Below are 12303 nucleotides of genomic sequence, written 5' to 3' on the forward strand. Positions count from 1 at the left end.
TGTTAGAAGAAAGTACCAAGTGGATTGTCTATGCCTTTGAAAGAATCCAAATACAAGTTTTGGAGGCACTTGCAAGGCTCTCCCTTGCAATTCCCTCTATTACCCACTAAGCAACAAGGAAGGTTGTTGTTTTGTTTTGTTAGGACATGTTTGGAAGGGCATTGTGTTGGAGAATAGTACCAAAACTTGGCCAGCTCTTATTCCCATCCACTTCACATGTTGACAAAAATCAACTGAGAGAGAGAGAGGGAAACAAAGCAACAAAGCAAACAATTAAGATAGAGAGAAAATCTAGAGAGAGAGAGAGAGGGCTGGCCCTGTATTTCACTAATTCCATATTCCTCTGAACACACTCAAAGGACACACAAAACAAAGCAATGACGACAAAAGCAGCCTCTTGTATTGTCGCCAACGCAGCCATGGAAAAGTCCTTCAAAACGAGACCTTTATTACTATTTCACTCACTTTGCAACAAAACTTCACATCACATGAAACCCTTTGGAGTTCTTGACTCGCTTTGATGGAGTAGGAGGTCGAGCCAACCAATTGAGGAAACTTCCGCAGGAACTTTGCTGGGTTTTCTGTCAATTTGAAAACCCAGTGAGGAATTTCAATTTCGTTTGAACTTGGTCGGTTATTTTTCGGAGGAACTAGTAACTTTCTCAGGTAATTCTTTATCTCTGTGTCATTATTTTGATTCCTCGGTTTTGATGTGTTCTTGGAAATTAGTACAAAAACCCAGTTGTTCATTTGTTTTGATGTTGTTAAAGAGGTAAATTGTTTTGTTTATAGTAGACATTTGTACTTGTTAAATTCCCAGAAAATTTCATTGCTGAGCTATAATGTATTGGCTCCATGTGGCTCAGCTATAATGAATTTGTTAGTTTTGTTAACAATGGAATCATTTGCAAGAACAAGAATCAAATATTGTATTTTTAATCTTCTGCTGTGCTCTGTTTCTTAGAAACCACAAGGTCAGTTGACCCTTACTGGGATCCCTGGGTAATTTTGATTATGTGTTCTCTGATCTTCTTGCCTGTTTCTTGACCTTGCTATTTATGCGTTATTAGATACCAAAATAAGGTCTGTCTGGATATGGAGAAATTTCAGTTGAAATCGAAGTCCTTTATATTTGGGAAACCAAACCAGTAGAAAATAATATTAAAAAAGGCAGACTTAATTATTATTATTTTTTCTCAGCTGCTTTCCTTTTGGTCTAATTCTTTCTGTTTTGAAACATTTCTGGCAATCTGATCTTCAGCATCCCCTAATTGTTTTTGTTGTTAATTGAAAGAATGGCGCAAGAGGACGGGTCCCCAGTAACTTCATCACCCCTGCAGTTCTTTCCCTGGCTATCTCCTGGAATGGGATCACCATACCCAACATGGCTCAGGGAGCTAAAATCTGAAGAGAGAGGTTTATATCTGATCCAGCTTCTTTATTCCTGTGCTAACCATGTCGCTTCTGGTAGCATTGAGAATGCAAATATTTGGCTTGACCATATTTCTCAGCTAGCCTCTCCTGATGGCGATACAATGCAGCGAATAGCTGCTTATTTCAATGAGGCACTTGCAGACCGGATGCTTAAAGCTTGGCCTGGTCTGTATAAAGCCCTTAACTCAACGAAAATAACATCAGTCTCAGAAGAAATTCTCGTTAAAAGGCTCTTCTGTGATCTATGTCCTTTCTTGAAGGTTGCGTATGTGGTTACAAATCAGGCCATAGTGGAAGCCATGGAAGGAGAAAAGATGGTTCATATTATTGATCTTCATTCATGTGAGCCTGCCCAATGGATTTATCTGATTCAGACATTAAATGCTCGACCTGAAGGCCCGCCTCATTTGAGAATTACGGGCATTCACGAACAGAAAGAGGTATTAGACCAAATGTTCCATCGCTTGACTGAAGAAGCGGGAAATCTGAACATCTCGTTTCAGTTCAATCCTATAGTTAGCAAGTTAGAGAACCTTGATATCGAAAGTTTGCGTGTCAAGACTGGAGAGGCTCTTGCAGTTTGCTCTGTATTGCAGCTACATTCTCTCTTGGCAGCTGATGATGATCTTAGGAGAAAATCACCATTAGCATCTAAGAACCTGCAGAAAGTCTTGCATATGAATAAACTCACTTTAGGAGAGTGGCTGGAGAAAGATCCAATCAGTGCATATAACCTAAGTCCTGATTCTGCATTGTCCCCACTATCAAGTGGTTCACCAAAGATGGGGAGTTTTTTAACTTCTCTTTGGGGCCTTTCACCAAAGCTAATGGTGATCACCGAGCAAGAATCAAACCACAATGGCCATGCATTAATGGACAGGATCATGGAAGCATTGAACTTTTATGGAGCGCTTTTTGATTGCTTGGAGTCTACAGTACCGAGATCACCAATGGAGCGACAAAAGGTTGAGAAGATGCTTTTCGGGGAGGAAATAAAAAACATCATAGCATGTGAAGGAACCGAGAGAACAGAGAGGCATGAGAAGCTTGAGAAGTGGATTTTAAGGCTTGAGTTGGCTGGGTTTGGCAGGGTCCCTTTAAGCTACCACGGAATGTTACAGGCTAGGAGGCAGTTGCAGGGCTATGAAGGGTTTAAGATTAAAGAAGAAAATGGATGTTTAGTTATTTGTTGGCATGACAGGCCTCTTTTTTCAATATCAGCCTGGAGGTTTAGGAGATACGAGTGATGTTGGTGGTCCATGTGGGGATTGAGTGCTTTCGTTTTTGTTTTTTTCTTTCTTAATTTTCCTTTTCTTGTTTGTGTAAAGGATTTTATGCATTTCTTCCTCTGCAACTGCATAGTATCTTCCTCAGAAGCTTGGGAGAATTATTCTCTGTTCTAAAACTTTAGTTAGTTGTTAATTTGTATCCTATTTTAGTTTTCTTCCCACATAAACGCTGATGTTTCTGCCATATTTGGGTTTGAACCCTGTTCTATAGATTCTTCAAAGTTAAACACGACATTACACTTCAAAGTTATTTTCTGATATCGAATTGCATTCATTACTGGTCTCAATTGCATGTGAGACTGCAGGACCTTTTTCCCTTTCCGGTAATGTGCAGTGCTCTAAGTTTACATCAGTTTGGTTGCTTAGACAACTGGTGGTAAGAAGAGAAACAGTACTTTTAAGTAGCCGAATATCACACTCAATGCTATGCAAGTTATGCTAAATCAATCAACAGAGAATAGACTGATGTAATCATGGAAGGCAACGCAACTAATAAAGAAAAAGCAACAAATGCAGCATGATATTATCGGTAACAAAAAACCTATTTGTACCACTTTTACTGACCACATCTCTCGCCCACATGATGTGATGCAAATAGCATTACCCTTTTCAGTAGTGCAACACAGACACATTGTATTTGACAGCCGCATGCATCTCCAGTTTTTACACACAAGGAAACTGTCTTCACCAATGCATAGCCCCTTGCATACCGGAAAACCCCAGTACCTCCGACGATTGGCATCTCTCGGGTCCCTTGAAAAAATGGATTCCTACCTAGAATGCTAAGGGCACTGCCATTGTGCACACCGTCTAAGAAAGCAAAGTTCAAGACCATAAGCAGCACAGAGCCGTGTTGAGAAGGAAAAGTATATATGCCTTGAGCTCTACCCACAAGCTTTGAACTTGTTAAATTATAAGTCTCTAGCTGATTAGAATTAGTGAAATAAGCTATGAGCTTAATTGGGTATTCACGTGAGTTTTGTTATTGCCAAGTGTGAAGCTAAGATTTGTAAGGCATACAATGCCATGTCTAATGATCCTAGTCGATAGCTAGATGTATGGTTGAGATCATTTTGTGATGTAAGGGATCCAGCTAAGAGTGCTAACGGTAATATGCCTCGCTCTATGCATGTGAGGTGGTCATGATATGATGAAGTAAAATTCCTCTGCTGTACTGCAGAGCAGTGAGAGAACATTTCATTCTATCTTTGTCACTTTCGTTTCTTTCTCTTTCTTTCTTCATCATCTTTCTCATATATGCATTGAGATTCCATAGAAACCAGAATCATACAAGAAACACTAACATGGCCTCAAAGCCAGGTTCGATCACTTGAATCAGGGCGTTCTTAAGACTGAAATCGAGCTATATCGAAGCTCACTCAAGGTTTGGTGAAGGTTGCTGGATCTCGATTTTGACCTGAAACAACTTGTTTTTGGTTTATCTGAGCTCATAAATGGTTGGATCTGGAAGTTCAGAAGTGAGAACTCCGATCTTCTTCGGTGAGAACTATGAGTTAGGGAGAATCAAAATGGTAACCATATTCAAATCATATGGTTTATGGAATCTGGTGGAAAAGGGAATTACGATTCCTGATTTGGAGAAGAAAAAGAAAGCTGGGGAAGCTTTAGAAGATGAGGTTGATGAGAAAATGGTTGCAATCTTCATGAAAGATGCAAAAGTTCTGGGTATCATACAAAACGCAGTTTCCGACCAAATCTTCCCTCGTATTGCCAACGCAGACTCAGCTAAAATGGCATGGGAGAATATCATGGTGGTGACCAAGTTAGATCGGTAAAACTTCAAAATCTCAAACGTGAATTTGAATACACTAGAATGCGTGATAATGAGCCTCTATCTCTTTATCTTACACGATTGAATGAGTTGATTAGTCTGATGAAAACATTTGGTGAGATTCTTTCAAATGAGAGACTTGTTCAAAAGGTTTTGATTAGTCTCAGTAAAGCATATGATCCTATATGTCTTGTGATTGAAAACACGTTGTAGAATTGCACGAAGTGATTGCTATTTTGAAAAGCCAAGAATAATAGTTCGATTTGCATAGTGTTGATTTAGCTGAGAAAGCATTTGCCTCATTCTCAATGAGTCCAAAAGGGCAAAACAAGGGTGGTGCTCAATTTGGTTCATCCAAATTTCAGAAGAATTGGAATCCTAAGGGTAAACAATGGGAATCAGAACCCAAGTTTCAACATATACTAGCTCAGCACAAAACTTGAACTCGTCACAGTCAATGAGTCAAGAAGTTATAAAACCACAGTGTAAAGTGTGCTCCAAGTTTCATTTTGGTGAGTGCAGATATAAGGGGAAGCCTAAGTGCTATAACTGTGATAGATTTGGTCACTTGGCTAGAGAATGTACTTCAGGTAAGGCAGTTCCAAAGGCAACCTGTGCTAGCCAAATGGAGGTGACAGGGAACCTATTCTATGCAAATAGTGCAATAACTTAGGCAAAGATAAATGGAGAGTGGTACATTGATAGTGGTTGTAGCAATCACATGGCTGGAAATGTGGAGCTCCTTGTTGATATAAGGACAAATGTTGCAAGAAAGGTTCAAGTGCCAATAGGTGCACTTGTGAATGTAGCTGGTATGGGTTCACTCGTTATGGACACAAATAGTGGCAGAAAATTCATCAGAGAAGTGATGTATCTTCTAGGTTTGAATTATGAGCGGTATATTACATTTATGACTATCATGCTTCTATTTATATGATATGTATGGTAAAATTTGTCATTCTAGTTCTATTCTAGAAGATATAACATAACCAAAACCTATTGCCCTTCTTGAAACATAAATAATATAACACACTAGTTAAGTATTTATTTATAATTTGTCCAATTCCAGAAAGAGTTATGCTTTATATATATATATATATAGAGAGAGAGAGAGAGAGAGAGAGAGAGAGAGAGAGAGAGAGAGAGAGAGAGCTTGCTTCAGTTGATGGATCCCTCAAATAGGCTTAATTGAGAGACACCATTGTAGGGCCCACCATGCATTGTATTTCAATGATTTGAACTGTCTAATTTCTAGATATTCCCTCAAAGATCATCTCTGTAAAAAATCACTTAAATACTAAATCATTTGACCACTCAATTCGATGGTTCTTATTATATATAAGGAAACCACATTATATATATATATATAAGGAAACACATACACACACATACACACGCACACACACACACATATATATGGGGTGTTCTCCAACAAGTAGGGATATCAACAAAATAAGGAAATGCTGAATTTTAGGGAAGTGTTTTCATAGACTTCCATTTATGATAGTGGCATCTATTGTAAATTCCTTAAAAATTATGGACATACTAATTGTATGTAGTATATGGCTCCAACCAAATCTCCTGGTCCTAATGGGATGCCTTCTTTATTCTACCAAAAGATTGGGATGTTGTGGGGAGTGATGTTTGCCAACTGTGTCTGAATGTTCTAAATGGTAGTGATAGTGTTGTGGGGTTTAACTATACATTGATTGCTCTTATTCCGAAGATTGCTTCACGGACACAAGTTACTGAATTCTGTCCTATTGATCTCTGTAATGTGCTCTATAAGATTATCTCCAAGACAGTTGCCAACAGATTGAAGAAGGCCTTGCCCCATGTGATCTCGGAGTTTCAGAGTGCTCTTATTCCTGATCGTATGATATTGGATAATGTGCTAGCAGCATTTGAAACTATTCATTATTTGAAGCGGTTGGGAAAAGCAGGAGGGGGAAAGCTTGTGTTGAAACTGGATATGGCAAAAGCTTATGATCGTGTTGAATGGTTCTTTCTAGACCGCATGATGCATACTATGGATTTTCCTGCTCGTTTTGTCAATTTTATTATGGGATGTATTACCACAGCTTCTTACTTGGTGTTACTTCAAGGGGACCTTTTGGTAAGCTTATCCTATCCAAGGGTTTGCACCAAAGGGATCCAATTTCACCCTATACTTACTTCTTATCATGGCTGAGGGATTCTCTGCCCTTCTCCACCAAGCTGAGTTCAATTCTAAGATCAGGAGAGTCTCAATTGCTGCTTCGGCACCTTCTCTAAATCATTTGATGATAGTTTGTTGTTTTGTGATGCAGAGCCTACTCAAGTTGATAAGTTAAATCGTATATTCCGCATCTATGAGGATGCTTTCAGGTCAACAGATTAAACTGGAGAAATCAGCCATGTGTTTTAGTCCTTCTACGTCGCTGGCAGCACAGGCCCAAATTCAAGCTATATTGGGTGTTCCTATTGTCCTAGGAACCCGAAAATTATTTGGGACTCCCTACCATTGCTGGAAAGAATAAAAAATCTGATGTTTCATACTCTTAAAGATTGCATATGGAAGAAGATTACATGTTGGGAAGGTCGATTACTTTCGAAAGTTGGAAAGGAAGTTTAGTTAAGGCAGTTTGCCAAGCCATGCCTACTTATTCTATGAGTGTATTCAGCTTACCGGTTGCCATTTGCAATGAGATTGAAAGTATTATTACTCTCTTTTGGTGGTCTAAAGGCACTGAGAGAGGAATTCATTTGAAAAATTGGAAAGCTTTGTGTCGTCATAAGTCGGAGGGCGGTTTGAGCTTCCGTGAGTTAGTCAGTTTCAATAAAGCTCTGTGGGCAAAACAAGGATGGCGCTTGCTTGAATCTCCTAATTCACTTGAAGCTCATATGGTGAAAGCAAGGTATTTCCCTACTTTTGATTTCTTGAATGCCCAAGCTGGTTCGGCACCTTCATATACTTGGCTATCTATTCTGTGGGATAGAGAGCTTTTACAAGGTGGTTTACGATGGAGAATTGGTGATGGCCGATTGGTACAAATATATGGTGATGCTTGGGTTCCACACAGCCGCAATTTTACTGTGCAAACCGCTCCTCATATCCCCCAATATCCATCATAAGAGAATAAATTTCAATATCAATTTCTTCTAGCTACAATATGGAGGTAGCAAATTCCAGAAGACTGCCACAATTTGGTGAATCCAATTTTATTTCGGGTTAAAAGATTCATATGAATTCAATTCCACATCAATGTGAATACAGAGTGTAAAATCTTCTCTGCTTAGGCAGTACTGGAAATACATATTCTCTTCATATCCTACAAACCCCATCATAACAGAAAAGAAATTACAATTCTTCTAGCTAGATGATTTTAGTATCCCTGGCCTAAGTACAATACATGACTGTATAGGAAAGATTAAAAATAATAAATAATAAATAATAAAACAGGCTCCGGGGCTAATGTAAGAACAAATTTCGTGAGTGTGACACATAAACATTGTACTCAACAATGGCATCTCCTGTACTAGCATCAAACCAAACAGTATGAGCTAAGACATAACCGGGAGCCAACCTAAACTGCCCCTTGCCGCCAACAATACATTGTTCAGAACTGGATTCCTCCCAAGAAACGTACTTCCCTTGTAGCCTTCCTAAAAAACAAAAGTCATGATGACAATAAGTAATGAAATATCATTTGTGCAGCCATGGAGTAAAACCCTTGTGCTCTTCCAATGGTCTTGGATTTGGGGTCTTGCTCTTCAGTGCAGTGTATTATCAATCATCATAGTACTGCCAAATCCGGCACTTGAGCCTTTTGGCGGCCCGATAATTCTAACAGAGGTGGGGTTTTTGCCACTATAGGATGTCATGGAAGAAAAAGTGGAGTTCATGGCCTAAGTGCAATACATGAATGTATAATTAGAAAGATAAATAATAATAGTAACAACACCAACAATAAAAAGCCGGTCCTTGGGCTAGCACCAGGCAAAGTTTTACTAGAAGTGTGACACAAAAACATTGTACTCAACAATGGCGTCTCCTGTAGGATTAAACCAAACTGTATGGGCTAAGGCATAGCCACGAGCAAACCTAAATAGCCCCGTTCCTCCGATGATCGGCATCTCTCTCACATCGTTTAGCACTGGATTCCTCCCAAGGATGCTAATGGTACTTCCCTTGTACTTTCCTTCCACAAACACAAAATTCATGATCACAAGCAGTGCAAACTCATGATCACGTTGTGCAGCCACTGAGTACAGCCCTTGTGCCCTTCCAACGATCTTCGAGGTAGGTTCTTGCTTTTCAGTCAGCGCATCATCAATCATCATGGTGGCACCAAAGGTGGTAATGGTACTGTTTAGTGGCCCAGCAATTCTAACAGCACTAGGGTTTTTGCCACTAAGGATGTCATGGAAGAAAAAGTGGAGGTGGCTTGTTTTTTCGGTTTGCTGGGATTTGATGATTTTCCTAACCTCAATTCCATCCACGGAATAGAAAAAGGTAGAGTAGAGGGTGAAGAGAGTGAAACACTGAAATGAAGACATTTTAGTCTCTCGGGTATCCGTGTTCGCTGTTCTGTGTGTGTGTTGGTGGTCTTAAAGATTTTTCAGGCCATTCTAAAGGAGTTCGGGCGGGGGAAAAAGTGGTAAATATAAAAGCAGATGTTACCTTTACTCTAAGTGTGAGCTGGTTGATGCATTTTCAAGCAAGTAAGAGCATCTACAGTGGGGGATGTATATGGGGGTGTATGTTAAATATACACCCCGAGTCATCGGAATCGTCTCCAATGGTGAGATGTAAATGGATGTAAATATACATCACCACCATGGGGATGTAAAATAAAATGTATATTTACATCCATATTTACATCCCTTGCAGGCGGGACCCACCCGAGAAAAGAGAAGAAAAATGAAGAAAAGTCAACATAAAAAGTTGGGACCCACGGCTACACCCCCGAATTTACACCCCCCCCACTGGAGCAAAAAATATATTTACACCCTCCGGAGGTGTAAAGGGGATGTAAAAGTGGCTTTACACCCCCGAATTTACACCCCCCACTGTGGATGCTCTAACTGCATTGTGTAGGCCTTCTTCTACATTTTCTATTCGAGAGATGGCTAGCTAGTGGGAGTGAGGGGTGTTGGGCTAAGAGTGTTGGCCTTTTTGGCTTTTCTTTTTTGAATACGTAAAGGGCCTTTGCTTTTCAACAACATGAAAGCTTTCGTCCTATTCAAGTAAGGGATGAGAGTAACCAATGTCACACTTGGAATGTGCATCTGCCTTTCAGATTTAGTCTTCTATTGGAACACATTAGTAAACACTTGCATGCCCCACATTAATTGTTCTGAGGTGTTGGTTCATCACACTTCAGCAAAAAGATATTACATAATAAGCTGGAATGTATCAAACAGAAACGAAAGTTTGAAAAATAAGTATAGGACAGAGACGATAAGCTTGGTGCTTTGATATAAGGTTACTTACATATTGATGGTCCCAACTGCAACAATGATAGCAATAACACTGACTGCCCTCCAGATTCCTTCAATTTGTTTTGGTAGTTTGGGGGATTTCATTCGGTATTACTGCATCTATTGTTGAAGAATGTAGAGTCTTACATCGGAAACTTAACAAAATAAAATATCGCATATATAATGAGTGGTTTCACTACTAATAGCACCGAGGCCTTTTGTGATAAGACACCACACACCTATTAAGCATTGGAATAGAAATATCATTTTCTTTTTTTATTTTCTGCTGAGTTCATTTAATTTCAAAGAAACATACATTATAAGGAAAGGAACAAAGCATACCATGAGTGCACATTCAAACAGCTTTGTAGGTGAAACTAGATTAATTCTTGCGAAAAACATTGAATTGAAAACTTTGCACACTAAAGTTTTTTTAGATATTTTCTTTTGGAGTAAACTACGCTCTTATATTGTTCAAGATTCAATTGAATTAAGCAAGAAATTCCCTGTATTTTATTTTTTATATTTTTTAAAAAAAATAAGCAATTTACGCAGAAGTGAACTCCGGGTACTTTTTCCCTACCACAGGTAGTGTTCTGAGTATTAGTTGATGTACGTCAATTTTTGCTCCCATCAAAGAAGTTTAATCTGACTTGGATTTGATTGTAGTATTGCATAATTGTTAAGTCAATATAAATTCAGTTCAATGAAAATTCTATGTGATATAACATATATGTTGTGTGATTGTTGGTCCAGAACCTTTAACTGCCAATGTGATGGGAAAAAGAATCCCTCAGCCTGTGTTTGATTGCAGGGGATGTGATTTTATTTGTGGTTAAAAGATTCAAAGCCATTAAAATCCATGCACTCCTCATATCCCTCCGTATCCATCATAAGAGAAAATAAATTTCAATATCCATTTCTTCTAGCTACAGGATTGAGGTAGCCAATTCCAGAAGACCGCCATGAATCCGATTTTATTTCTGGCTAAAAGATTCATATGAATTAGATTCCACATCAATGTGAATATAGACTGTGAAAAATCTTCTCTGCTTAGGCAGTACTGGAACATAACAGAAACCCCATCATAACAGAAAAGAAAATTGCAGTGTCCAATTCTTCTAGCTAGATGATTGTGGTATCCATGGCCTAAGTACAATACATGACTCTATAGGAAACATTAAAAATAAAAAATAAGAAGAAATTTCATGATTGTGACACATAAACGTTGTACTCAACAGTGGCATCTCCTGTATTAGCATCAAACCAAACAGTATGAGCTAAGACATAACCGCGAGCGAACCTGAACTGCCCAGTGCCGCCAACAATGGGCATCTCTCTCACATCGTTGAGAACTGGATTCCTCCCAAGAATGCTAATTGTACTCCCCTTGTACGTGCCGTCCTCAAAAACAAGAGTCATGACCATAAGTAATGCAATATCATTTTGTGCAGCCATGGAGTAAAATCCTTGTGCTCTTCCAATGATCTTCGATTTGGGGTCTTGCTCTTCAGTCAGTGCATTATCAATCATCATAGTACTGCCAAATCCGGCACTCGAGCCGTTAGGGGGCCCGATAATTCTAACAGAGGTGGGGTTTTTGCCACTAAGGATGTCATGGAAGAAAAAGTGGAGATGGCTCACGTTTTCCGTTTTATCGGATCTTGCAAATTGCCTAATTAGAACTCCGTTAGTGGAATGGAAAAGGGTAGAGCAGAAGACGAAGAGAGAGCAATAGAGAAATAATGAAGACATATTAGTGTCTCAAGTGTTTCACAGTATGTTTATGATAGTGGTAAATTTGTGGTCATTTTAAAAGATTGGGCAGGGGAGCAAGGGGTAAAATCTAGATGATGTTAACATTACTCCAAAGTGTTTAAATAATGTTTGCTCCGGTGGCTGGATTTTCAAGCAACCACTGCTTTCTGTTGGATTGGTCTAAAAATAATGGTTTCAGCTTACATTCTTTTAAAGCAATGATGATTGAAACCAATGCTTGGGAAACAAATTTCTCTTGCAATTTGTATTTGCGGTTTTAGTCTCTATTATAATGTTATATATATTCAGTGTGGTTAAGCTAGCACACGTCAGCCGACCAAAATAACATGAAACTTTGAAATGTAATTTCATGACAGACATTAGTTTGGTGGTTTGTTAAGGTTATGTGAGCCTTAAGTTATGTCACTTATACGATGATGACAATGGAAACAATTAATGATAACAACAATTTACTTTTTCCTTTATCCAAAATTAAACTTCAAGTTTGGACAAAAGTCGGAATTTTTAAATTGTCCCATCACTGACATGACCATCGCCGCCTTCACC

At 38.9% G+C, this 12303-nt stretch overlaps 4 pseudogenes across 1 annotated transcript; 1 reads left to right on the top strand and 3 right to left on the bottom strand.

The window, feature by feature from the left end:
- Positions 1-265: 265 nt before the first annotated feature.
- Positions 266-2955, top strand: LOC110773800 (scarecrow-like protein 3 pseudogene; annotated as a pseudogene). The gene is made up of 2 exons (XR_015833409.1): positions 266-666; positions 1295-2955. The product of XR_015833409.1 is annotated as a scarecrow-like protein 3 pseudogene (transcript).
- A 254-nt stretch (positions 2956-3209) lies between these two features.
- LOC148296295 (dirigent protein 7-like) lies at positions 3210-8400 on the bottom strand (annotated as a pseudogene).
- LOC110773802 (dirigent protein 22 pseudogene) lies at positions 8389-9084 on the bottom strand (annotated as a pseudogene).
- Positions 9085-10915: 1831 nt separating this feature from the next.
- LOC110773803 (dirigent protein 22 pseudogene) lies at positions 10916-11830 on the bottom strand (annotated as a pseudogene).
- Positions 11831-12303: the final 473 nt, after the last annotated feature.

This window comes from Prunus avium, chromosome 2 (genome assembly GCF_965620075.1).
Source record: "Prunus avium chromosome 2, drPruAviu1.hap1.1, whole genome shotgun sequence".
Classification (NCBI taxonomy): Eukaryota; Viridiplantae; Streptophyta; class Magnoliopsida; order Rosales; family Rosaceae; genus Prunus; species Prunus avium.